General features: G+C 36.9%; 1 protein-coding gene and 1 pseudogene across 6 annotated transcripts in view; one reads left to right on the top strand and one right to left on the bottom strand.

Moving 5' to 3' along the window:
• Positions 1-25,345, bottom strand: part of LOC149220809 (long chain acyl-CoA synthetase 8-like) — a 312,559-nt gene that overhangs the window by 124,175 nt on the left and 163,039 nt on the right. The window lies entirely within an intron of this gene.
• On the top strand, positions 14,666-15,624 carry LOC149220812 (uncharacterized; annotated as a pseudogene).

Here is a 25,345-nt window from a genome sequence, read left to right as displayed (position 1 = left end):
AATTGGACATGATAGAGTAGTTCCCGATGTCAGATTGTTCTCTAATTATTTCGTTATGAGGCTTCTTAGGATCTTCAACATGAAATTTCCTCTCAGGCTCTCTATTTAGTCTAACGAAACCACCACCGCTAGGAGAAGGAATCATAGCATATGACCAATTCATCTGAATGCTTCCCCCTAAATCCGAGGCCCACTTTCTAGATAACAGCATACCCCAAGCATCAGGTACATCAACGACAACAATATCCATAACAACCATGATGTCTGGGTAAACCGAAAGATGAACTTGCAAATCCTTGATCAAACCATGTACTTCGATTTTCTTAGAATCCATGGCACATATATTATAGTAGGGTCTGGAAACTCTTAAGTTAAGTTGTTCCATAACCCTTTTAGTCATAACACAAGCAGATGCACCTGAATCCAACATGCAGTTATTCAATTTATACCCATTGACTAATAAGGTGATAAAGAAGGGTTGATGATCTTTGTTATCAGCATCTATGCTTTGCAGATAAATAGGAGCATCATGATAATCAACCTCACGAATCTTCTGTTGAGGAACGTTGACTTGAGGACCCTAAATTGCTTTTAGTAACTTGTCTCTTTGGGAACGGATCTTAGCGATCTCAGATACAGGAACCCAGATTTTAGCATTATTAAACCAACTCCCCAAATCGACATCTATTCCAGAGTTTATACCAGGGTTTAAAGTTCGAGGAGGAATTTGATTCCCGCTCTGATCTTTATCCCTTCTCTGGTATGTTAAACCCTTGTCTCTAGCAATTTCCAGAATTTTCTCAGGAGAGGGTTTCTCACCATATAACCTGGCCAAAATGTCATCTTCGTTTTCAAGGTTATTTATACTAAAAGCAGATTGAGGATTCACAACATCATAGCTCCTTTCCTTAACGTCTATCCAATCATTCATAGGCAAAGGAAACTTGCTCCCTACTACGTTTATTTGCTCACCTGTCCCAAACATTCCATTATCTAGGAGTCTTCTGATGATGGGACAAGAGGACTCTTCGTGAAAAGAATCGCAAGCACGACAGTAAGGAGGAGCATTATCAACCAGATTAGTAAGCGGATTAGGAGGCCTCTGCTCACTGGATTGACCCTTTCTTTGCCAATTACTATTTCTGTTATTATTATTTCGAGGTTGAAAATTTTGCGATTGCGCTCTTTCCATTTGAATCAACCTATTCTGCAAAGTGTTTATCTCCTTGTTATGATTAATTTCCATGGTTTCAATTTTTTGAAGCAACTTGAGAACAAGTTCATTTTCAGGCTCTTGGGCTGCTTTTCCCTTAGGTTCCTTTAGTTTTGTAGCAGCCCTATCATAACCTGGGATTTCAGACTTCCCAGAAGCTGCCTTGTCCTTTTCAAGTTCTATAGCTAGGGCTTGGAAATCTCGATAATCACCAAGTTTAGCACGCCTTAACTCATAAGAAGGTTCAGGACCAAAGGCATCAATGTAAAAATCTTGGAGAGTTTTATCTGTAGGTTTATAGTCTTGAGGTAATTCTCTAATAATACCATTAAACCTTCTATTAAATTCTTCAACAGTTTCATCCTCTCTCTTTTTCATTAGAGTAAGAGCTCTTACAAGATGTCTTCCCTCTCTCTTATCTCCATATTTTTCTTTAAATGAATTAATGATTGATTGTAAAGAGTCAAATGAATTTGGAGGTTTTTCTGTAAACCAGTCATAAGCATCACCTCCTAGAGTCAAGATAAAAAGAGTCATCCTGACATCTTCATGATCAAAATCAGGAGATCTAGCATACTTAGCCAACCATATGTTGAAATCTCGCAAATGGGAATTAGCAGTAATAGCATTGTCTCCTTGAAAGTTAGGTAATTTGTCTATCCCAACAGATGGAATATCATTGGGGTACCCTGGGATGTTAGAAAAATCACAAGGGGCATACATACCCATGGTGCTATGCTTAACTTGACCCCTAAAGAGCAAATGAATGTCAGAAAGGGCTTCTTGTCCAAGATTTGTAAGGAGTGTACGAGAAGCGAGTTTGTGTGATCGCACCCTGTAAACCTTTTCAGGATCAGGAGTGGGGTTGCACAGACTGCTTGGATGTCTTCTAGTGTACACTCTTGCAGATAATATGGGAAGTGGAGTCGCCACTTGAACAAGAAGTTAAGCACAGAAAAGCTTGAAATGAAAGAACCAAGGACAGAAAAACTCTATCCCCGGCAACGGCGCCAAAAAATGTTGTCGCGCGGATTGACACGACAACGCTCAGATCGGGGGCTGTCACTCTGATCCCCGATCCCTCCGTTTAAGCCTGTCTCCCACGGCTAAGGGGGGTAGACCCTGTGAGATGATGAAGGCCAACTGCCAAACAATTGGGCTGGGAGACACGATGCACTAAAATGATTTTGTTAATTTGGTGGACCAGTGCCTTATGAGATTGACTTTTTAAATGAATACTTGCTAGATGATGTAAGAACATAAACCATGAAAAGTAATCATCTATCATCAGATAACTAGGACTGCTTAAATGTCCAGTAAAACCACAAAGTCCCAAAATGACCAAATCTCAATATTGATATCCAGCAGATAAGAAAATACTAATGCAATCACAAATCATTTATCAGACACCATTTTTAAGATAATCAGTCATGTACAGGTAAAACATTCATTCCGCATTTATAAATTCGAATCTTAGCCTGATAATTTCCTGGAAATAGCTGGATTTTGGCAAAAGAGAAAATTTCAATTTTTTTTTTTTTTTTTTAAATGAAAACAAGAAATTTAAAACTGAATCTAAACTCTTTTTTATTTTTTTATATTTTCAAAATACCCACAAAAAACTAAATTAAAAAAACTACATAAAACAAAACCTAAACTACTTTAAAAAAAATTAAATTGAAATCTAATTAGAAACCTACACTAGCCTTGATCTGAAAAGCAAAAACGATTTGATCTAAACAAAAATTTAACTTACGTAATGCCTATCCATTTTTCCCTTTTTTTTTTTATTTACCTTTTATATAATGAAAATCTAAGAAATGAAAAACGACTAATTATAAGAATTAAAAAAGATCGAATTTTAATTTGAAAGACTGATAAAAAAAGGGAATAGTCGTAAGCCGTAACAGGGTTCACGCTACGGGTTCGAACAAAAAATCCAAGATCAAAGGTTAACCACGTGAACAAAAAAAAATCGAAAGGCGGAAGGTGATAAAATCGTGACTTCAAATGGATCGAAGGCAGAGGTTCAAGAAGCCTGCGGGGGAGTTTTACGTGGCTGATACAGTGAGGTACGATAGCTGCAGGGAGATGAGGTCGCGTAAGGCAGCAAAAAATTCGGTTTGGAGGGATTTGATCGCCAACGCATGTATCGAAACCCAAGCAAATTTTCCAGACGCCCACCAGAAAAGCTCAAAAACTGAATACGCAGAGAAATTTCGATATAAGGAATGGTGACGGCGAGGGTTTTAGAAAATACCTGAGACGGTCGAAGCTTACCTGGTAACACGCACGCATACACTCGTGACGGCGATCAATTGCGTATACGATCAGAACGTCTTCTTTCTCTGTCTTACAGCAAGGATGTCACAGCCTTCTTCCCCAGCCGACACTTGATAACCGAGTTGCTTTCCTCAGACCTCGAGAAACTGATACGCAGATTGCTGGGAGCAATGATCTAGACCGATGGAATATTTCAATGCATTATCAAGGTTGGACTTCTGGCATCTGCTGAATGAAATGAATTTGTAATCCAGCTCAACGGAAGATGACGATTTGTTTATGAGCCTGCCGCTTCCAACAATTCAGGCAGCGGAATGATAACCCTGGAGAGCAGACAACAAGAGCCCGGCAGATATATGCAAAATTTACACAGTAAATCCTTCAAAAAATTGACTAAAATCAAAATTTTCACAGCTCTAGGATAGCCAAATTTGACAATAATTGCAGTAATGTTTTCAATATATCAGAAATTTGAACTTTGCTGTGAACAGAAAGAAAATCTCTCATGTAAAACAGGAAATAAACTCTTGATGATTAACCCAGGGCCAAAATCAGCTAGGCTCTGCAAAGAAAAGCCTGTGGGAGTCGGCTGGTTCAGCCTAGAACTTCCCCAAAGGCCCACCAATATCCTTCACCTAAAGATTTCCTGCACATCTCAAGCAACCATCAATAAAGAGAGCAAGAATGCTGCTAGATTTCAGGAAATAATGGAGATACCTGCCATTATTTCAGAAACCCTAACAACACTCAAACCCTAGCAAGTGAACAAGATACCTATGCTCACAATACTCTGAAAACAAGCTATTATTAATGGCTGAAAACTGAAATATGCAGAAAAATAAACATCTCACAACAATTCCAGAGAGTAACACCAGCAAGAATTTTGGACCCCAAAGTCTTCTTTTATTAACCAGAAATCAGATTACAAGAGAGCTTTTTTAGTACAGACTCACAGATCGGATAAACCTGTGAAATGACCCCCTAAGACCCTATATAAAAGAAATGATCCCAACGGCTAGTTTGAGTGATCCATGTTGAAGTGATCTCAACCGTCAATGAGGATTAAGACATCTCTTAATCTCATCCGTTGATTTTATTAAAAAATGATATTTTGCATGCATTCACAAAAAATATTATTATTTTATTATTTAGGGTTTTTGCTTTATTTTATGAACTTTTTATTATTTTTTATTTATTTAATTTTTTAATTTTTTAATTTTTATTTATTTTATTATTTTAGTATTTCATTTATTTTCTTAAATGGATCATTCGAACTAAGCCGTTGGAAACATCACCTAGGACCTAGGACTTAGGACTCATGAGGGGACTAAAACATTTTTCAACCCTCAAGACACATTACATCATGACTTTTACAATTTACATCTTAAGGGGACAAACCCACTTAATACAGACCCTCACAAAATACCCAGTTTCTGCAACACAACTATAATCTAGCAGATTAACACACTAGGATTCTCCTAAAGTTCTAATAACAAAATGCATCCCGGCTTTGGGGTCAGGTTGAAGGAAAACTCTGCCGATCGTAGATCGGTGAGACGAAAAACCTCCCGGGACGTAGATTATCATTAGAAAGTTAGGTCCACCTAGGCAATTTTACATACATGACTCTGATCTGCTTAGATTATTTACAATTCATACATGCAGACTGGGTTTACAATTAAAATGATCAAGCTGTTGATGACTGTAGGCTGGCACGGACACGTCGCTCAGGTGCTGCCCCTTTTTGCAAAGAAAAGGGGGGGGTACTGCATGGGTAGTTGACCGGTAGTGGTCAACAAAGCTTAACAAAATATTTTTAGTGCTGGTTTCCTTTCGTGTCTCCCAACCCAACTGGTCGACGGTTGGTCTTCATCACCTCATAGGGTCTACCCCCCTTAGCCGCGGGAGACAGGCTTAAACGGAGAGATCGGGGATCAGAGTGACAGCCCCTAGTCTGAGCGTTGTCGTGTCAATTTGTGCAACAATAGGTCCTCTTGAATCAGGACGTGAATTTCTAGATAAAGAGCTTTGTCCTCTCATGTTGCTTCCTCTCAAATTTCTTCCTCTATTAGCAGTTCCACGAGATTTCCATGGACTTGTGTTTGATGATTCAGTAGCTATAGTATTAACTACCATGGGAGCTCTTGTTCCTACATTTCTTGGGATAAATCTATTACCATAAGGTGGTCTTGAGCTACCTCCCCTGAAGAAATTTCGGGGAGTCTTTCCTGAAAACCCTGATTGTAAAGGTTCTGCTGGCCCGACATCCTTTTTGATTCCTAGATGTTCTTCTGCATAACGGCCACATTCTACCGCCTCAGCTACTGATGATGGTTTCCACATCCTCACCAAGGCCCTGATGCGAGGATTTAACCCAAATATGAAGCATTCAGCCTAACGTTCATCAAAATCTAAGTAGTGAATGTATTTCACAAGCTCCATAAACCTTATCTCGTATTCCTCCATTGTTTTATTACCTTGAACTAATGTATGAAAGGCTCCGGCTTGTTGTTCTTGAAAATATGGAGGTAAATACTTCGCGCGGAATTTTTCCTCAAACAATTCCCAAGGGACATTATCCGTTGTGAGGTGTAGTTGTTTTTCCAGATTTCCCCACCAAATCAAAGCAGTTTCCCTTAATTGAAATACAACAATTTTTGTTTTTGCATAATAAGAGTATTCTCTTAATTTAAAACATCTGTTCGTTCCTTCTAACCATGCCTCAGCATGCTCTCCAGCTCACCCTCCTGAAAATTCTGGGAGTTTAATTTTCTGAAGCTCCGTAGAAATATCTTCCTTTGATCTTTTATACTCAAAATTCTTTGGTTTCGCTGAATTGGTTGCTAAGGGTTGAGGTTCTTCTTTGGTCTTAGCCATTGTTGACCCTTTTAATGTTTCCAATAAGGCTTTTAATGAATGCATTATCACAGTCAACTCTGGTGCTAGAGCGATTGGTGTTGATGCTGGTAATGAGGGAGATGATGATGATGGTGGCGATGGAAATGGTGATGACGGTGGTGGTATTATTGATGGTGACGCTTCCTGATCACATCGCCGTCGCTCATATGTCCTTACCATTGTAATGCTTTTTGTATCAATAATCAAATTTTGTAAAATAATTTGAGGTATACATTCGGATTTAGCATATAGTTTTTTTTTTTTTTTTGTTTTGTTTTGTTTTTGTTTTGTTTTTTTTTTTTTTTTGTTCTTTTGTTTTTTTTTTTCGCAATTTCACATTTATAAATGGGTATAGGTTTTTTTTCTATTTTTATCTGCTAGGTAGATCTTACTGGTATCGAGGTCAAGGAGGATGGTCTCGCGACCTCCTTGTCCTAATGCAAGGTTTTTCTATTTTTATGCACAATAATACGTATTCTAATGCATGGGTCTTTTAAATAGACACTTCAATCTATATAATAAATTAAATTTCTTTCAACTAGAATTTATTAATCAGTTCAAAATTATGCTATGTCCTAATGATTATAATAACCTCATTTAATTATAATGCTCCTACATTACATTCGGATTTATATTTACATTATAATAGCATTTCTATATAATACTATATTTATATATATATATTATGCTTTAACATGTTATTTGCAGATATTAAATATAAGTGATTTAGATGACAAATATACTAATCATTTTTCTTAAGTCTTTAAGATGACTCATTTGACTATTTACTCTATTGAATAAAATGATAAAATTCTTATTTAAAATTTAAATAATTTATCTAATTTATTTATTTCATTTTATATTAAATATTATTTCCAATCCGCATAATAGTAGCTATTTATGCATACATTAATAAAAATAAATAATAATAAATATATAAATAAGAAAAAAAATTAAACTTCACTTAAGCCTTTTAAATATTATTTAACCTTTCACTTCACTCCACTAGATACTATAGTGTATGTTTCTAGATATAAAAGTCGTTGTAATCTAAACCTGCTAAAACCTAACATTTAACAAGATTATGAATGCACTATGGAGAAAAGCTCTTACAACATCTCGAAATAAATGTGAACATATGTAAGTTTGTTTTTTTTTTATGTAAAATTTGTACTCTATCTATTTTTAAAGCTTTGGCACCTTCGTATTGGGGTTATCATCTTCTAACGATCTCCATACTTTCCATGCACTGCTCTGCTTTCTCGACACCGAGCTACCACCATGGCAGTGATATTTGGTGGTTGCTTTAGGTTAATGGAAAACATTAAGCATCAGCCAAAGCGTGACTGTTTTTCCATTCTAGGTTTGGAATATTATTTTATTTTTACCCAATAAACAAAATATTACTTATCGCATGATGTTTAATATAACACTGTAAAACCAGGTTAAAAAACAAACTCTATAGGGGACGGACTGTGGACATAAATATTAGGAAAAGGTTATTTTTCAAACAACTAGCCAAATATACATTCCAACTGACAAACATACATTCCATTTACCATCGCAAGCAGGTTATTTTTCCCGGTCAAGGTCGCGTTTGTATGGTTGTGAATGATTAGATTAAAATTACCTCCTTTGTATGGCTTGTAAATATTAGATTGTACAAACCTTTCAAATTAGTCAAAACAAAGATTTCTGTGTTTGCAGGAGGAGAGTGCTTTGTAAACTGCTCGCGGTGCCCTTCCACAGTGGGGCAGGGACCGAACAAGGCATCACGAAGTCTGATAAATAAACATTATGAAAACAATAAGGGTTTATTTGGTTTTTTTTAAGTAGTCTTCCGCATAAGCTCAACTCGCTCAACTCACTCTTTTTTTTTTATATATTTATATTAAATAAGCATATCACCAAGCCACGCGGAGGTGCAGAATGTAAAGCTGTACAGTAAGCAGGGCAACGCTATGAGGTGTTGAGCCTTGGGACTTGGCCTAGTCGATAAGCACTCAGATTAAACGGCTACGTAAATATTATTTTGTTGACTCGCAGGACGCCGAGAAAATGGCCTACCATATATGGAGGCATTTACATCCGGTTCCAAAAGTGGTTCTCGTAACCGATGTCGGCAGCTGGCTCTTAAACCTCAACATTCACCTCTCTACATCTCATTTTGAGTGCGAGCAACCGAAGATAGAAACCAAAGGACGAATAGGTGGGTTTTGTATTTCTTTCTGAATGCTATGGGTTTTGTATTTCTTTCTGACAGCTGAAATTCATGAATACACTATCGTCGGCAACAACATTGAAGATGAGGAAGCTAGCTTTCCGGTTGCCTATCATTTTGATTAAATCATAGCATGACAATATACTCTGGAACTACGATTTCGGTGTCTACGTCTTTGTGAACCCTGTTTGATTATTGGTTGTTCAAACCAGATTTTGTATGGGATTTCAGGGTATTGATACTAGGGTTTTACTAAGCAAAAAAAAAAAATTAAGAATCTTCAATAGGAATTGTGCAAATTTACTAATTTGAGGTCGGAGGGTTTAACCCCTCTGATACCAAATGTAAGGGCTATACAGAATTTAGTGTAAGGACTGTATAGAATTTAACAGCCATTGTAAATACAGTAAAGGATTTCTTAAAATCATCATGAACCTGTGATAAAATTACATAAATTTTACAAATCTAACTGACAGAATTGATGAGAGTACCTACCTGTATTCCTGCGGTTGATGATGCCTCAAGCTTCTCCCGCTTTTGTTACCAAAAGACCGAAACCACCCAGCCAAACTGAGCAATAACCTCGATACTTAGTCCAGTAAGCTTCTCAATTGAAGTAGACTATTCCCCCGTGCCCAGAAACCTCAGAACAAGCAAGGCTCAATTGTTCCTGATGATAAACTCTGTGTACAAATTTTCCTCCTGTTTCTCCTCCCCTGTCTTCAGCCTCGGCCTCTCCTTATGTACTGTTCCTTGGCAGTGGTCGCTCTCTCCACCAGTGAGCCCACCGCTTCCTTTCTCAACGACACCTCTTGAATGTAACGTGAGTCTTATCTTTCTCTTAAAGATATATTGACGTGTGTTTTTGTTCTGATTAAAGATTTTATTTGTTTAATTAAAATGTCTTAAATTCATACATAGGAACTTTATTTTGGTTTAATTTATCCTTAATAATTTATTAATATACTTTATTAAAATTCTGGGATAGATAATTATATAACCTTTTTTAAGAATTCACTTAATTTTTACATCTATTTCTTTTATAACCCTTTTACCTTATACTTTTTAACTTAATATCATTGGTAATTGCTCATTAACCATGATGCATTAAGTAATATGTGTGCTGATGGGTGAATGCGACTACAAAATTTGAAGGAGTGTCAGGATATTTAATATTTTTAGTTAATTTAGAATATAGTTACTAGTGCGGTGCATGCGATACATGCATATGTAACTATCATATGTATGCATGCTAATATTCTTGTGCTCTCTATATTAATGATGGGTCATTACACATTAATTGTTCATGATCGTCGCTTTGTCACATCTATAAGTTTTCTCTGGATGACTTGTTATTACTTAGTCTATGGTTAATTCAACATAAAGGCACTGGTCTATAGTCATTTATATCTTGTAATTGTGTCTTATCTTAATCCATCTATCGTAATTGACCGAGGCTTGATTTAGATTCATCAAGTTGTCCATCATTAAAATCTTATAGAGCCCGTGTTCCACAGGCTTTCTCATCCATTTACCTTATGGACTACCCCCTTGACTTGCCTAGGAGAGAATCTAAACGGAGTGAGTAAGGATCAAGAGTGACAACCCTTACTCTAAGCGTTGTCGCAGTGCCTAGACACTCTGTGCGACAACAGATCTCAATACCATAAAATGATCATCATGGCAAGCAACATCAAGACTCTATGGTTCTACACAATGTTGCATACTACAAGGTTCCATAATCCACTTATGTGATAGCAAGACAATGCTACCTCAAGTTCATCAACAGGTTGCGAATCATAAGAATCAGATGTATAAGTCGAAGAAACTTGAAGACAAGAAGGAAAGCTTCATACCATTACATCAAGGATCTCATCCGAAGGAAGCATCAATGCATCTGCTTCAACCATCATCAAAGCAATCAAGGTGAAGATTTCATCTTCACATGACAAGTATCTTTTCAATTTATATATTTGGTTAAATGACTTCATGATTGCAAGGACATCTATAGGTTGGATGGGCCATCAAGATTCCTTACATGAAGAAGGAGGATAGACATAGTCCTCTAAGTAGCTAAAGTCATTAAACATATCAATAGGTCTCCTTTGAATTTATGGAAAGGGATGCATATGAAATATCCCCTCACATAGCAATACTGGAGACATCAAAGTGATGTAGGTGAAAAACTCATTCTCTAAAGATGCAATGAAGAAGGTCACATATTCTTCATGAAAGTAAAAGGGTATCAAGGATGTAGGATATCTTCATAAGATCCCATCTACAAGATCTAGGAAGGAAGATAATCATCATCATTCTAACTGATAGGCAAGGTAACAAATATCCATGAACAAGAAGGTTACCTCATTCAACAACTTGTGGTCTCTATGCTAGATAGAGAAAGACAAGTTGATGGCAGAAATATTGAAGGTTAAAATAACTCAACCATGTGCAAAAAGGAAAGGCAAGGTTGGTCCTCAAGCAATACAAAATAAGTATAGTTAAGATTCAATGCTATAGAAATATTTTGGAAGCTCATATCACTAAAAGATGGAGGAAGCTAAAGAAAAGGGCCAAGGAAAGAGGGAGTAACAAATCTCTCCTATGAGTAAGATAGTATCCCTTACAAAAGGGTCCTATCATAAGCTCTTAAATCTTGTGTTAAAAGATATGACAATGATAATAAGATGCATCATGGCATCATGAAAGCATTAGAAACAAGAGTTTGTAACATCTTCATCAGGATCATGAAGGACAAAAAATCCATGGAAGACAACATGTAGGATATATAGCTCTTGGGAACCTCAGTGGACATTGAAGGAAAGAAAGGAGTCATCTAAGGCTCATCATACATCAAGTAAAAAAGGAAACATCTGCCAGTTGGGGATATACAAGATCCTCAAAATTCTTTGATGGAATCCTCATCGTAGGGTTCACTAATCTAGAGAGGAAGCAAGTGTTTCAACAAGAACTCCAACGTATGGAATCCATGAGATGATGATATGACATGAAGCAAATCAAGGGATTGAAGATCTTTTCAATCAAGGAAGCTGCTGGAAGAAGCCTCGATGACCTGAAGGTAAAATAAGTTATGTATGATTGTGTTTAATATTATAATGTCATGTCATATGGTTGCAGGTAACATGAATCATTGCTTCTATCTTAAGAAGCATGATCAAGAAAAAAATGATCACCTCCTCTGAAAGGATGCAGGAAGGCATAAAGTCACACTAAGATGAAATCAACATAATATGTCCTCATATGAAGTATGAGGTGGTTGACTATAGTTAAGAAACTCTGATTGAAAGCTCGTGGAATGGAATGAGTGAGGAAGGAAGAGATCGTGAGATATGCAACCATGATGAAGGCAATCAACATCCAATAGACCAAGAAGATTTGACCAGGAAATCTCCCAAAAGGATATGAAGACTCTGATGAAAGTCTGAAAAATATGGAGACCCTTAACAATGGATATATTTGGGAGATGTGTCAACATGAATGCAGGATGTTGATACCTACAGGAAGATGTCATGATGAAGAGCCATCTAGTAAGGTACGATTTTATTTAATGTTATGTTTTGATTTCTTGAATAATATCTGGATGAGTGCATGCAGGGCTACTAGAACAAGAGTTGTAAGTACAAGTACAACTAGCATTCATGTGGTGGATGGAAATTCCTGTAAGAAGCATGAGGGGAAATAAGTAGCTATATGAAGAAGGTTCCAAATATGTATCAAGAAGGCCACTTTCCACAAAGAAAAGAATGGCATGACAAACCAAGAAGGAAATTGATCGATGGATGATGCCCTACAAGAAAGAAGCTCAATTGAATTTTATGACATCAAGGAGAGAAGTTGATCAAGCAACTAAAGGACCCACAAAGAAAAAGTTGTTGATATATAGAAGAGTCCCTAGCTAAGAGGGAGCTCTGACAAGTCCCTGATCAAGAGGGACTTTGAATTAAGATCACCCCTAATTACAAAGGAGTGACAACTGTGTTTTTTCCATGTCATGTGTCAAGCACTAGACCAGCACTAACAGCCATAAGTCTAGATGAAGGCGATGAATAGAAATGTAGACACATGGTAGACACAACATTCTTGTCTTCACTTGGGAAGAAAGAATGGGAGGATTGGGTAATCATCTGGCATCCAATACTCTTTGAGGATGTGTAGGGCATCCAATACTCTTTGAGGATGTGTAGGGCATCCAAGACAAGAGTAGGCAAGAGGACCAATATTCTTTGAGGGTTGGAAACCCAAGATAAGAATATTCCTAGAAGTTCATATTCAGTGAACACCCAGTTGGGTATGTACCTTGAGAGACAATGATGAAGGTGTCTATAAATCATTGGTCTCATCGGCATTGTAGCTCATGGTCTCGTGGAGAGATGGAGTTGTTAGTCAAGGCCTTACACTATGACAATGCTGATTGATATGATGCTATATAGATGGGATTACCAATCCGATTCTTCTTATGAGAAATCCTTCAGATTGAGAATGACCAAGTACCATTATAAATACCTCCCTAGTTAAGAGGAAGTGTTGAAGAAAGTGTAACTAGGTTTGGTATTTACAAATGTAATTTTGATCTTTGTACTTGTCAAGAAAAAGAAATATTATTTTTAAATTATGAGAATGAGAATCTTGCTCATTTCATAGGTGTAATGACCCATCATTAATGTAGAGAGCACGAGAATATTAGCATGCATACGATGCATGCATATGATAGCTACATATGCATGTATCGCATGCACTGCACTATTAACTATATTCTAAGTTACCTAAAATATTAAATATCCTGACACTCCTTCATATAGAAAAGTCGCATTCAACCAGCAGCGCATAATTCTTAATACTTCATGATTAATGAGCGATTATCAATGATATTAAGTTTAAAAGTATAAAGTAAAGGAAAAGGGTTATAAAGAAAATAAATGTAAGGAATTATGTAAAACCTAAAAAAAATCAGGTTATATAATTATCTATTTAAGAAATTTTAAAATAAAGTATATATTATTAAAGGGATAATCTAAATCAAAATAAAGCATAGGACAAATAATTAAGCATATGACTTAAGACTTTAATTAAACATATAAAAAATTATAATCAAAGTGAAAAGGCACATGTTAAAATATCTTGAAGATGAAATTCGATTTTGCATGTTAAGAGGTGTCATTGAGAAAGAAGCGGTGGGCTCATAGGTGGAGGGAGCAACCACCGTCATTAAAGGGTACATAAGGAGAGGTCGAGGGCAGAGAAGGGGGGTGTGTTCTTGCCCTGTGAGTGTATTCACTGTGAGGGTATTTGCTGTGAGTAGAAAGGAAACTGATGCGGGTGCCATAGGAGGAGGAAGGTGCTGTTGGAGGAGGAAGGAGAGGAAAATTACACATACTGGTTTGTGAGCCTTACTTGTTTTGAAGTTTCTGGGCACGGGGGAACGGTATGCATCGGTTGAGAAGCATACTGGGTCGAGTATCTAGGTATACTCGATTTGGCTGGGTGGTTTTGGTTATTCAGTAATGAGAAAGCGGGAGCAGTTTTGAAGCACCCTCACCGCAACAGCAGTAGCAAGCCAGGTAAGTATTTCTTCAAATCAATAATGGCTCTTTATTTAGCTAGGTCACTACATATGGTATCAGAGCTTTCGTTCAAACCCTGCGACCTCAGAGGCCCTACGCAATTTTGTGGTTGCTCTCTTCTTCTTTTTTTCAAACCACATCTTGCCTCGGTGCGAAAAACTAGATAAATTTCCGTACCCAGTGCTGCAAATTATGGTATTTTATGCTCTGAATCGGTTTTGTTTGATTCTTTAACCTCTGGATCCGAATCGTCTGCAACTGTTTGGAAAAGATCTCAATTGAGTTCGTAGAAGATGATGGTTGCACCCAGCAAATTTCGTGTTTCTGTGGCTCTGCAACATCGTTGTGTTCTCGAAAATTACTTTCTGTTTGCCTTACAAGTGAAATTTCACCATTGCGGTGTTAAGTTTTGTGAAATCAGCTTCTGGCAATATATTCAATGTAACAGTTCGATGACTAGAAGCTTCCTTTCCCCGCTGCCCCTGGCGGTGACATTCTACTCCCTCAACATCGTCCAGATTGCAGAGCGCCGATTGCTTGCATATTAGAGGTTTCAGGCCTTCTGTCGTCGCATAGGTGAAGGTTTGGACTCCCTAGCTCTTGAGTGGAAGGTCAAAGGTTCAAATCTTAGGAGCCGTGCTTTCTCGTGCCAATTTTGTTAAGATCGAAGGAGCGTCGTCATGGGTGTCGATTATTATAACATTCTGAATGTGGGAAAGAATGCCAGCGACGATGATTTGAAGAAGGCTTATAGAAAATTGGCCATGAAATGGCACCCCGACAAAAACCCCAACAATAAGAAGGAAGCCGAAGCAAAATTCAAACAGATATCCGAAGCTTATGATGTGTTGAGTGATCAACAAAACGCGCAATTTATGATCAGTATGGTGAAGAGGGTTTGAAAGGGCAGGTTCCGCCGCCAGGTGCGGGAGGTCCTTCAACGTTTTCAAATGGATCAGGGCAGTTCAGTTTTAATCCAAGGAATGCAGAGGACATATTTGCAGAGTTTTTCGGTTCCAACCACCCCTTTTCGATGGGTGGGGGTTTCGGGTTAGGCGGGGGTACATCCAGATCATCACGATTTTCGGATGGCATGTTCGGTGGTTTTGGGCCGGCGGAAGGCGTTTTCAGGTCATCCTATAACGATAGTTCTCAGTCCGGACCTCGGAAGGCCCCGGCCGTTGAAAACAAACTACCTTGCACACTCGAAGAACTTTACAACGGTTCTACCAGGAAGACTTCGGATCGCTGAAGAGGCAAGAGCCGAGGCAGAGGCTGCTAGAATAGCAGCAGAGTTGTCCATGGCCAAGAGTTTGGAGAAGCGAAACTCGTCACAAATGGACCGGATTTTGCACGAGAGTTTGGATTGGGAAAGGATCTGTATTGCTGGCGACAGATTGGTCATCACTCTTTGAACTCAATAAAATTGCCCTGCGGATGGAAATTCTTTGTGATAGTGAAGGGTCAAACCAGTGTCCTGTTGGGGGAGTTGGAGTTTATAATCCTGGTTACTGGAGAATAGGATCAAGCGTTTCTTGGACCCGCCACTCTCATTATTTGTCTAAATACACAGAGTCCAAATCAACAAAGAGAAGGAAATCGAGTAGTGAAGATTATGGAAGTGTAACACCAGATGTTTTCAACTATACAGCTCGTTCTCAAGAAATGAAGAAAAAGATGCAGGAAATGCTCTCTGGGATTAACAGAACTGGACTAATTGGTCAATCAGTGAATCTTTTAGCTTCAGGATCCCCTCTAACCTTGAGAAATAGCTCAAGGCATGGTTTACCTCAGGACACTGAGGAGAAGTATTCTTGCAGAAAAGTTCTTTTCCCGTGTTCCCCAGGTTCCTCAAGCATTGATGGCACTGTTTTTCCTCTGCTAGAGTCTGGCTCAGATGTAATAGAATGTCGAGATATGGTTATTCAAGAAGGAGCTAAAATTTCCCAGGAGGATAATCTTCTCAGTTCAGAACCTGCAAGTGAGAAAAATGGAATGACAAAGTTGAGCATTTCTGTAGAGGTGTTGGAAGATTTATCAGCAGAAAGTACTGATGATGTAGACTGTCTACTCCTGAATGAAAACAACTTACAGCAAGGGAAAGGGAAAAAACTTTGTCTTGTAGATGACACAGGTTATAAACTTGATAGTCCATTTGAGTGCCAAAGTAGTTATTACTTGCAGGAAAATGACATGGAGGAAGCACACAAGGCTAAACATGAAGAAAGTCTATCAGAAAATATTGATGGAATATGGAAAAAAGGTGAGGTCAACTGGACAGAAATGAATGAACTTGAAAGGGCTATAGAGAACTTAGAAGATAACACTGATGATTGCTGTAAAGAACTGCAGGCACTTAGAGATGTGAAAAAGGTGGCCAGAGAGGGTGGAAAAAAAGAGTTGAATTTTATGGTGGAAACTACAGAAGGTTTTGAAGATGCTACTAATGACACAGAACATTACCTTCTCCAGAACAAAGAGAAATTGGATGAGAGTAAAATGGGAGAACCTGCAATAGTTGCAGAGGGCACAATTTTGGGACCTGATTTTGCTGATGATACCCAAATGGATTTACCATGGCAGAGAGACATGCAGAGTGAAAGTGATGAAGATGAAAATGATGAGTCTGCATCCATGTGGAAGCAAATGTCATTATCTTCTCAGTGTTCCAAGTTGAAGATCCTCTGTTTGCTCCTGGGTTCATTTTATCAACTAAAGTTTGGCAAAGGTTAGTACAGTATTCAAACTTGTGTTATTTTTTTTTATCAGAAAATTGCTTTCCTTCCGAGCATTTTGATAAATTAAATGGAGTTAGTGATTTAGTTTGTGCAGCATGTTAATTTACATGATAGAACTAGAAAGAATTGCTCATTGTTCTCTTTTTTTCGTTATTGGGGTTGCATTTCCTTATTCAACATATATACCTCTTACAATTGATTATTTAGCATTTGAAAGGGCAGATTGATAGAGATTGGCATTTGATACCTACAGGATATTGGCATTGCTATTTGTCTAAACAAGGATAGCCTTGTATGTACTATGGATTACTAACTCTCCCTCTCTCATCTCTTTGCTAGTTATATTGTGCACAGTTGCAATGCATGATATTTTTTTTTTGCATTTAGGACAGTTCTGGGCACATTCGTCATTTGTAAACTTACTGTTGTCATAATTGATTTTCTGCTGTCATCACAGTTGGATCACTACTCATTGATAACTTAGGAACTTAAGTATCATAAATACTTTCATTGATTCATAGTGTTTACATTGTTTAACATTGGAGAAGTCCTTCGTATGCTAAGAGTACTAATCCTGAGTTTCAAAACTCGTAATCTTGCACTCGAACAAACTTGCTCACAAAGCATTTGAAACACCAAACTCTAATCTCATAATCTTGTTGAGTGCTTTAAGTTACATTCACTTGTCTTTGGGAGATCTGATTGGCAAAATTAAATAATATTGTTAAAAATCTCTTAAATAATTGGTGATCTGTAAATATCATAGAGCCTTGGTTTATCGAGAAATCTGATTGGCAATAGCTGTGATTTAATTACAACATTGGGATTGTGATAATCGACTTGTTGAACAAAGAATTTAATAGCCAGGAAACTTGCTAAATCTAAACAAGTAATTGGCATTGTCTTGTTGTAGATAAGTGCTCTATTTATCATTAAACTTGTGGACAATATCTATTTCCTTGTTCAACAGGAACTTGTAGAACAATCTCTGTATTTCTTAATTATTATGGTTTACTTTTGGTGGTTTATTGAGAGATGTTTTGTTGGTCTTTGGACCTGAATTTAACAAACTTGTTTTCTTCATCATCATTAAGAATAGAATGCCAGTCATTGTCATAGTTGCACTTTTAACTTTAAATCTTTCAAATTTGTTCATGAATTTTACAAAGTCGAAATTTTGTTTCCTTAGTTCCTTACTGGGTTTTCATCACTATCTTTTCAACTTTGTAAATGAGTGAATTTGCTTTAGATTTGAGGAGAGGTTATAAGTCTCTTAAACTTAATGTAGCCATAACCAAGTTTTAGTTGTAAGTGACATGTAAGCCTTTTGAGTTGCAGTTGCAGATCAATGAACAACCCCTTTATACATTTATCAGTTGCAGTTGAGTGGATCATATGACATGTTCCAGTTTGACCATATCTTGTACAGAAATTCATCCTGTAATCTAGAATCTGGATGACCTTCATTTCATCTCTAGTATACAGTTATCATATTTTATAATTTTTAATAATACCATACTATTTCCTTTTATCATTTGGATCATAAAAATACAAGTACTTGAAATCCCTTATGCAACACAACTTGGAGTGGAATGGCTTGATTTCATTGAACAAAATAGTAACATTCTGTCTCCTAGTATTCTTGATGCAAAGATCCCATTTAGGTGCTGTTGATAGTCTCACTCCTCTGAAGACATTGGAATGTTGTGCAAAACTGTTTCTATGATATTTTAATTGCAAAGGGTAACAAATTATTCTGTAGTGTCAGCATTGCAGCTATCCTTAATGATCTGGGTAACAGGGATTTACATCCCTGACTGTTGTGTCTGGAAACCGATTAGAAGGTGTTAAAGTTTGAAGTGTTTTTTTTTGAAGGTACCCCCTTTCAAACTGTGTTTTGCTATTATGTGGAAAGGTGAAATACTGACTTGAAGATAATGTGCATAAGTTCATACTCTAGTCTCTTAAGTTGGGCAGATTTTCATATATCTTATGTGAAGTACTATACTGTCTTTAGTTTCTCTACTTGCAAGAAAATGAATGCGATCCCTTAAAAATATAGCAAGCATTGACAATCAGGAATGATGAGTGGTTGTATTGAATGACCTTGTCAAGATAAATCGTTATAGTGTTTCAATCTTGGTAGTGAAAGGTATGATCAGTCTGTTAAATATTACCTATAAAGTAGTTAAATTTGAGTCTGACAACTTTCCAATTCATTGAAGGAAAATCAAATCCATGTGGACTGTACAGTTAATATTCTTTGCCATATAAGTTTTGTGAGTAAAGCATGCACTATTGCATTAGTTGGTGCTGCAATGGGAATTGAACCAGAGGCCTCTACTATTGGCACAACTCCCTAAATTACTGAGTGGACTCTGTGAAAGTGGAACTGGAAAACGTTTTCTCTATATAACATAAATGTTATTTTAATATTTACAATTTTGCATAAACTTAGGTTCCTCTGCAACAAATTTAACAAGCATTTCTACTGTAAATGCTACTTTGCGTTAATGTTATGCTCTTCTTAACTTTTGATATTGCTCTGTGTCACGCAACCAAAGTTTTCATAAGTAGTGATAAAAGTAAAATAAAATGCTAGTTATCAAATGTATTTTCTACAAGTCAAGGTAAATTTAAATGAACTCAAGTCCAAGTTTTGCTTTGGTTTACTTCATATCTGCACAAGGCAGGCCGCAGGATAACCTAACTAATCTTGTATGCCAAAATTAATTTTATCGAGAGTTAACTGGCTAGCAGTTCGATCTCATATTTTATGTTAATTGTCTCATGGGCTTGTAGTTGTTCTCTTGTATTCTTCTTTCTTTCCTCTTCTTTGATGTAATATTTGGTTCACGTTTCTGGTGGATCGTGTTGTATTTTGCTTAATGTCTTCTGATTAGCGTTGGGCATCCCTACAGACTAGTATCACTGATTACACTTTCTAATCCCATTGACCTTTATCCTGGGCATTTTTTTTTAACATAATAAAAATAACTTCATCTTTTGTTATGGTTGCATTCTCTAGTTTTGTAGTGGATGAACTCTGTTTTAAGAAGGAATCCTGAATCTCTTTTTGAATTGTTCAGAGCAATCCGTTTAGTTTTCTATTCAGTAATGTTTCAATTGAAGCTTCTCTTTTTCGAGTGCAGTAATTGACATGTCATATGAATTTGTTGGACTTTTTGAATGTTATTTTCAACCATCTTTGCTTGAGGAGAATAACACCTGAGATCTTTTAGTTGATTCTGCAATTGTGTCAGTAATGTTTCAACTTTCAAGGCTCTTTTTCTTGTGCAGTAAGCTTGATGTAATCTAAACTTCGCTGGAATTGCTAGAGATCATTTTATATCATTTTTGCTTGACAAGAATAAATCTGTGGTCACTCAGCTTTTAGTATATTCTGCATTGGTCTATTTCTCAGTTTATAAAAAAAAAATTATTACACACATCTCTGATGAGCACAAGGCACACAAATATTGAGATTGGATTAAGTCAATGTGCTATAGTAAGTCAAGGTGATAATTGTAGTTTTGATTTCTACCAGAATTCTGCAGTTACCTCTGTGAATTGCTTATACCTGGAAACCTTTTTCTTTTAATATATGGTTATGCCACTTAGCTTTTATCTAAAAATCTGTTGGAAATTAGATTCATCTTCTATCAAGCGGAAATGTCCTTGAAAATTAGACATGTTCTTTACCTATCTTATTTTGGATCATGTTGAAAACATTTAAGGTGAATGTAACTTCATTAGGGGAATATTTTAATTTGATTTAAGTTTGTCAACATTTTCATTTCCCTGATATTTTACGAGTTTCCTAAGTCCTTACAGTCCCTGGGTGATGTAAGCACCTACATGATATTTGCAACATTGTATGATATACTTGAAATTATTCAAAAGACATAGATTTAAAGCAGAGGCTACTTAAAGCTGTGAATTCCTTGATGATATGATATGGACTCCTTGATGCTGTGAATTCCTTGAGGATATGGACTTCCTGATGATGATAATATGGACGAGATTAACTCCTTGAAGAGTTGAACAAAAGGAGTTGACATATTCTCTAGAGATAAGTACCTTCTTGAATATTTTGATGTTATTCTCTTGTATTGGTATACTTTGCTTGGATGGATTCGTTTTTATTATTATTTATGCTCCTATGACAAACAATGGGTAATGATGTTTATATTCTTACAATCTTCTAGATATTCATTTTAATGTTTAGTCATCCTCCTTTATAATTACCAGGGGACTCACTCCTCTGTACCTGTCAACAGCGTAGATATTTCTCTTTGACTTCTCGACATAGGAGATGTATTTGAGTTTGTATAAATTATCCTATGAGACCTTTCTTCAAGTTGTATGAAAACTTCTGTAGGTGTTTTCTTAATAGTTTTTACTTCAGAAAATATATACAGTGGACAGATAACATTCAAAAGAGACCTCTAAAGAGTCACATATAATATCTTCCTTACTCAAAATTACCCCAAGTGACTGTGTACCTGTTAAAAGGTTCCATGAGCATAAATTCAACCCATAGGGCCAAGGTATTGAAAGAGTACTACTATTTAAACATAGAGCAATGTTCGGTGTATTATTGTTAAAGGAAATGTTCAGTTCAAAATATGTTTTCCAAACGTGTTGCATACCATACTTGAGCTAGGTATTTCAATCAAATTATATATAAAAGAACACAACAAGTAACAGTATTGTTAAAAAGAAGGAATTGAGATTTGTCTTCGCTAATGACTATCCATATGATGCATTTTGTTACCAAGTAAGACAATAACCCAGTTAGTTGTTACTGGAGCAGACGCATTCAGATCAATGAAAGTTTGGAACATAACGGTATGTGTTCGTAAGATCAAAAATCAGGTATCAGTTAGCAATTTAAAGTCATGAGTTTTATGCACAAACAAATTCACGAAAGAATGATTATATTATGAATATGAAAGCTAATGACATGAATAGATTATGGCAAGGTATGTTATACTTTAGATAACATGTATGAAATATACATAAGCTATGTGTTTTTGAAAATATTAATGCACATGTTATAAATGCATGGACAAGTGTTTATGATTGCAGATAAAATCTCATTACCGAAATGACCACGTGATGACAGAAACTTCAGAACAATTAAGGCTCAAAGAGATTCCATGATAGGGTATTAACCCTGATTCTACTGGGAGGGGTGGAGGTGTTGCCCACCGTTTATCCTCCGAACCCTGGAGTCATGGGAGGACTGTGCGAGTCACGCTCCCCTAGACGTGTGATGATGACTGCCAGATGCCTACTAGGGATCAGGTCGGTATAGCCAACGCTGTCACCCTTGGAGTTTATGAATGGTAAGGTCAGTATAACTGACGCCATGGCATACTCCAGTAGAGGACGGATAGGATGGGAGCGGAAGAGATTAGGAAGGATAGGATGATGTAGTGATAGCCTGGGGGGGGCCTGATGAAGTAAAACATGATCATTAAGTTATAAACCTAAAAGTATTCAAAACACCAATTTTATAGTGTTCTCACATTAAGTAAAAAAAAAAAAAAAAAAAAAAAAAAAAAATATTAACCTCAATACTCAATCCGAACAAGAATGTACTAATCACTATTATAAGTATTGAACTCTAACTTCGGGACGAAGTTTTCTGAAGGAGGGGTGTATGTAATGACCCATCATTAATGTAGAGAGCACGAGAATATTAGCATGCATACGATGCATGCATATGATAGCTACATATGCATGTATCGCATGCACTGCACTATTAACTATATTCTAAGTTAGCTAAAATATTAAATATCCTGACACTCCTTCATATAGAAAAGTCGCATTCAACCAGCAGCGCATAATTCTTAATACTTCATGATTAATGAGCGATTATCAATGATATTAAGTTTAAAAGTATAAAGTAAAGGAAAAGGGTTATAAAGAAAATAAATGTAAGGAATTATGTAAAGCCTAAAAAAAATCAGGTTATATAATTATCTATTTAAGAAATTTTAAAATAAAGTATATATTATTAAAGGGATAATCTAAATCAAAATAAAGCATAGGACAAATAATTAAGCATATGACTTAAGACTTTAATTAAACATATAAAAAATTATAATCAAAGTGAAAAGGCACATGTTAAAATATCTTGAAGATGAAATTCGATTTTGCATGTTAAGAGGTGTCATTGAGAAAGAAGCGGTGGGCTCATAGGTGGAGGGAGCAACCACCGTCATTAAAGGGTACATAAGGAGAGGTCGAGGGCAGAGAAGGGGTGTGTGTTCTTGCCCTGTGAGTGTATTCGCTGTGAGGGTATTTGCTGTGAGTAGAAAGGAAACTGATGCGGGTGCCATAGGAGGAGGAAGGTGTTGTTGGAGGAGGAAGGAGAGGAAAATTACACATACTGGTTTGTGAGCCTTACTTGTTCTGAAGTTTCTGGGCACGGGGGAACGATATGCATCGGTTGAGAAGCATACTGGGTCGAGTATCTAGGTATACTCGATTTGGCTGGGTGGTTTTGGTTATTCAGTAATGAGAAAGCGGGAGCAGTTTTGAAGCACCCTCACCGCAACAGCAGTAGCAAGCCAGGTAAGTATTTCTTCAAATCAATAATGGCTCTTTATTTAGCTAGGTCACTACAATAGGTCTAGGAAAGTCAGAGTTAAAGAGCTCTTCTTGAGCATATATGTAATGTATATAAGTCTACCTAGTGACTAGATTAGCCCTTCAAGACCAGCACAATCCTCATGAGGAAGACAGCAAACAAAATGATAAAGAGAGAAGTCATATCAACCTCAAATTGAATTAAATAGACTAAAGAAAGTCATGTAGGCTCAATAAAAGGACAAAACACGTCACACTGTCACGCCAGCTCAAATACAGAGACCCAACTACTGTATATACGCAATTAGGGTCACCACAGTAAAGCAAGATTTCAGATTCTTCTCTTAAATTCGGATGGGTGCAGTAGGTACAAGAATCTCGGATCAAGGCAGTAGAACAGTGTCTCGGATCTCTGAAACTTTGAGTAAATACAGGACCTCAGATCCTCTCAAATGGTTACAGTGATCTGAGCCTCCCATTATAGAAGGATACATCTCAAATACCCCTGATATTTCGGGTATAATTTCAGTAAGCAGATTACAATCTTCTCCTCCTTGGTGGTGACAGTCTAGAGCGCAAGGAAAGACCACAGTCACAACCTCATTATAGATGTAATGGCATAGACCTTAGTGTTGATCATTGTCTCAGTATGTTTGTTATGAAGAAGATGAAGATGATACACTTATCACTGTCTCGACATAATGGTAATCCCACAACAATACTCCCTCAACATATTGTATACAGTTATGATATCAACATAATGATCTTGGTGAAGACAAGGGCATGATGAAGACCTCAGTGCATCAATGAAGACATGATGATGATAACAGAGAAGAATGCAGAAATGATCTAGGTAAAGGAACATCAATGGTGCAACAATAATGATCTCAATGATGCAACAGTGATGACGTCAATGGTTTAGCAATGATGATGATCTCAGTAGTGTCAAAGATGAGGATTGGTGTCTTGGTCTTAGAGTGGCCTAGTAGGTCAAGGGGCAAGGTCTTGGTATTCATCAAATGGAATCTCTATAAAAAGAATTGTGTGCGGGTTTTCCTCTCCAAGAGGGAGAGGTTTTGGCCCTAGCAGAAAGCCAAACATATTGTGTTCTTGTCTCTTTGGTTTTTGGTAGCTATTTGATGAAATAAGAAACACACACTCTAATAATGTCAAAGAGAAGATTGTGCCAAGAAGAAAATTAAAATGCCTCACAAATAGTTATCAAGTTAAGAAGAATCACGTCAATCCTACTTGCCCTAGATTCTTCAACATGACCTTCCTCTTAACTGTTTTGGAACCAATCTTTAGACTAGGTTGTGGGATGGAAGCCAACGGGAAGCAAGCAAAGGCTTGATTAACAATACCTCCCCTTGTGTTCCAACCACCTGATGCCTATGGCACTGCAGAGACTGTGGCTCTAATGACCGCAAGGTCACCATATTAACCACTAGAAAGGTGTTGAATACCTCAAGCTAAGTTGAGAAAGGGTGGCCTTAAATGTCTATCAACCAAGCTTATGCTTGGAGGTATGTTATTAATGCAACTTGACTTAAGATGCTTATGCAAGGTGTATGAGTGTTTTCTTATTCTAAGATTGCTAAATGCCTTAAGTACTTTAGTTATGATTAATCTTCAATTATAATCATAAGTACTTATTAACGGAAATTAAGAGACAATCCTTAACCACAAGAGAATGTGCCAAGTTAACAAGTGCCAACAAGATATCAAGATGTGCCCAACAAGATAAATGATTTACCAATACGCTCAAGATATCAACAACCAATAAACCCAAAGTAACAATTAGAGCACTTAT

This window comes from Pinus tabuliformis, chromosome Q (genome assembly GCF_031772625.1).
Source record: "Pinus tabuliformis cultivar Carrire ecotype Pingquan chromosome Q, CPIR1, whole genome shotgun sequence".
NCBI classification, from domain to species: Eukaryota; Viridiplantae; Streptophyta; class Pinopsida; order Pinales; family Pinaceae; genus Pinus; species Pinus tabuliformis.
The sequence above is the reverse complement of the archived record's forward strand: the minus strand, read 5'-3'. Positions and strand labels throughout refer to the sequence as shown.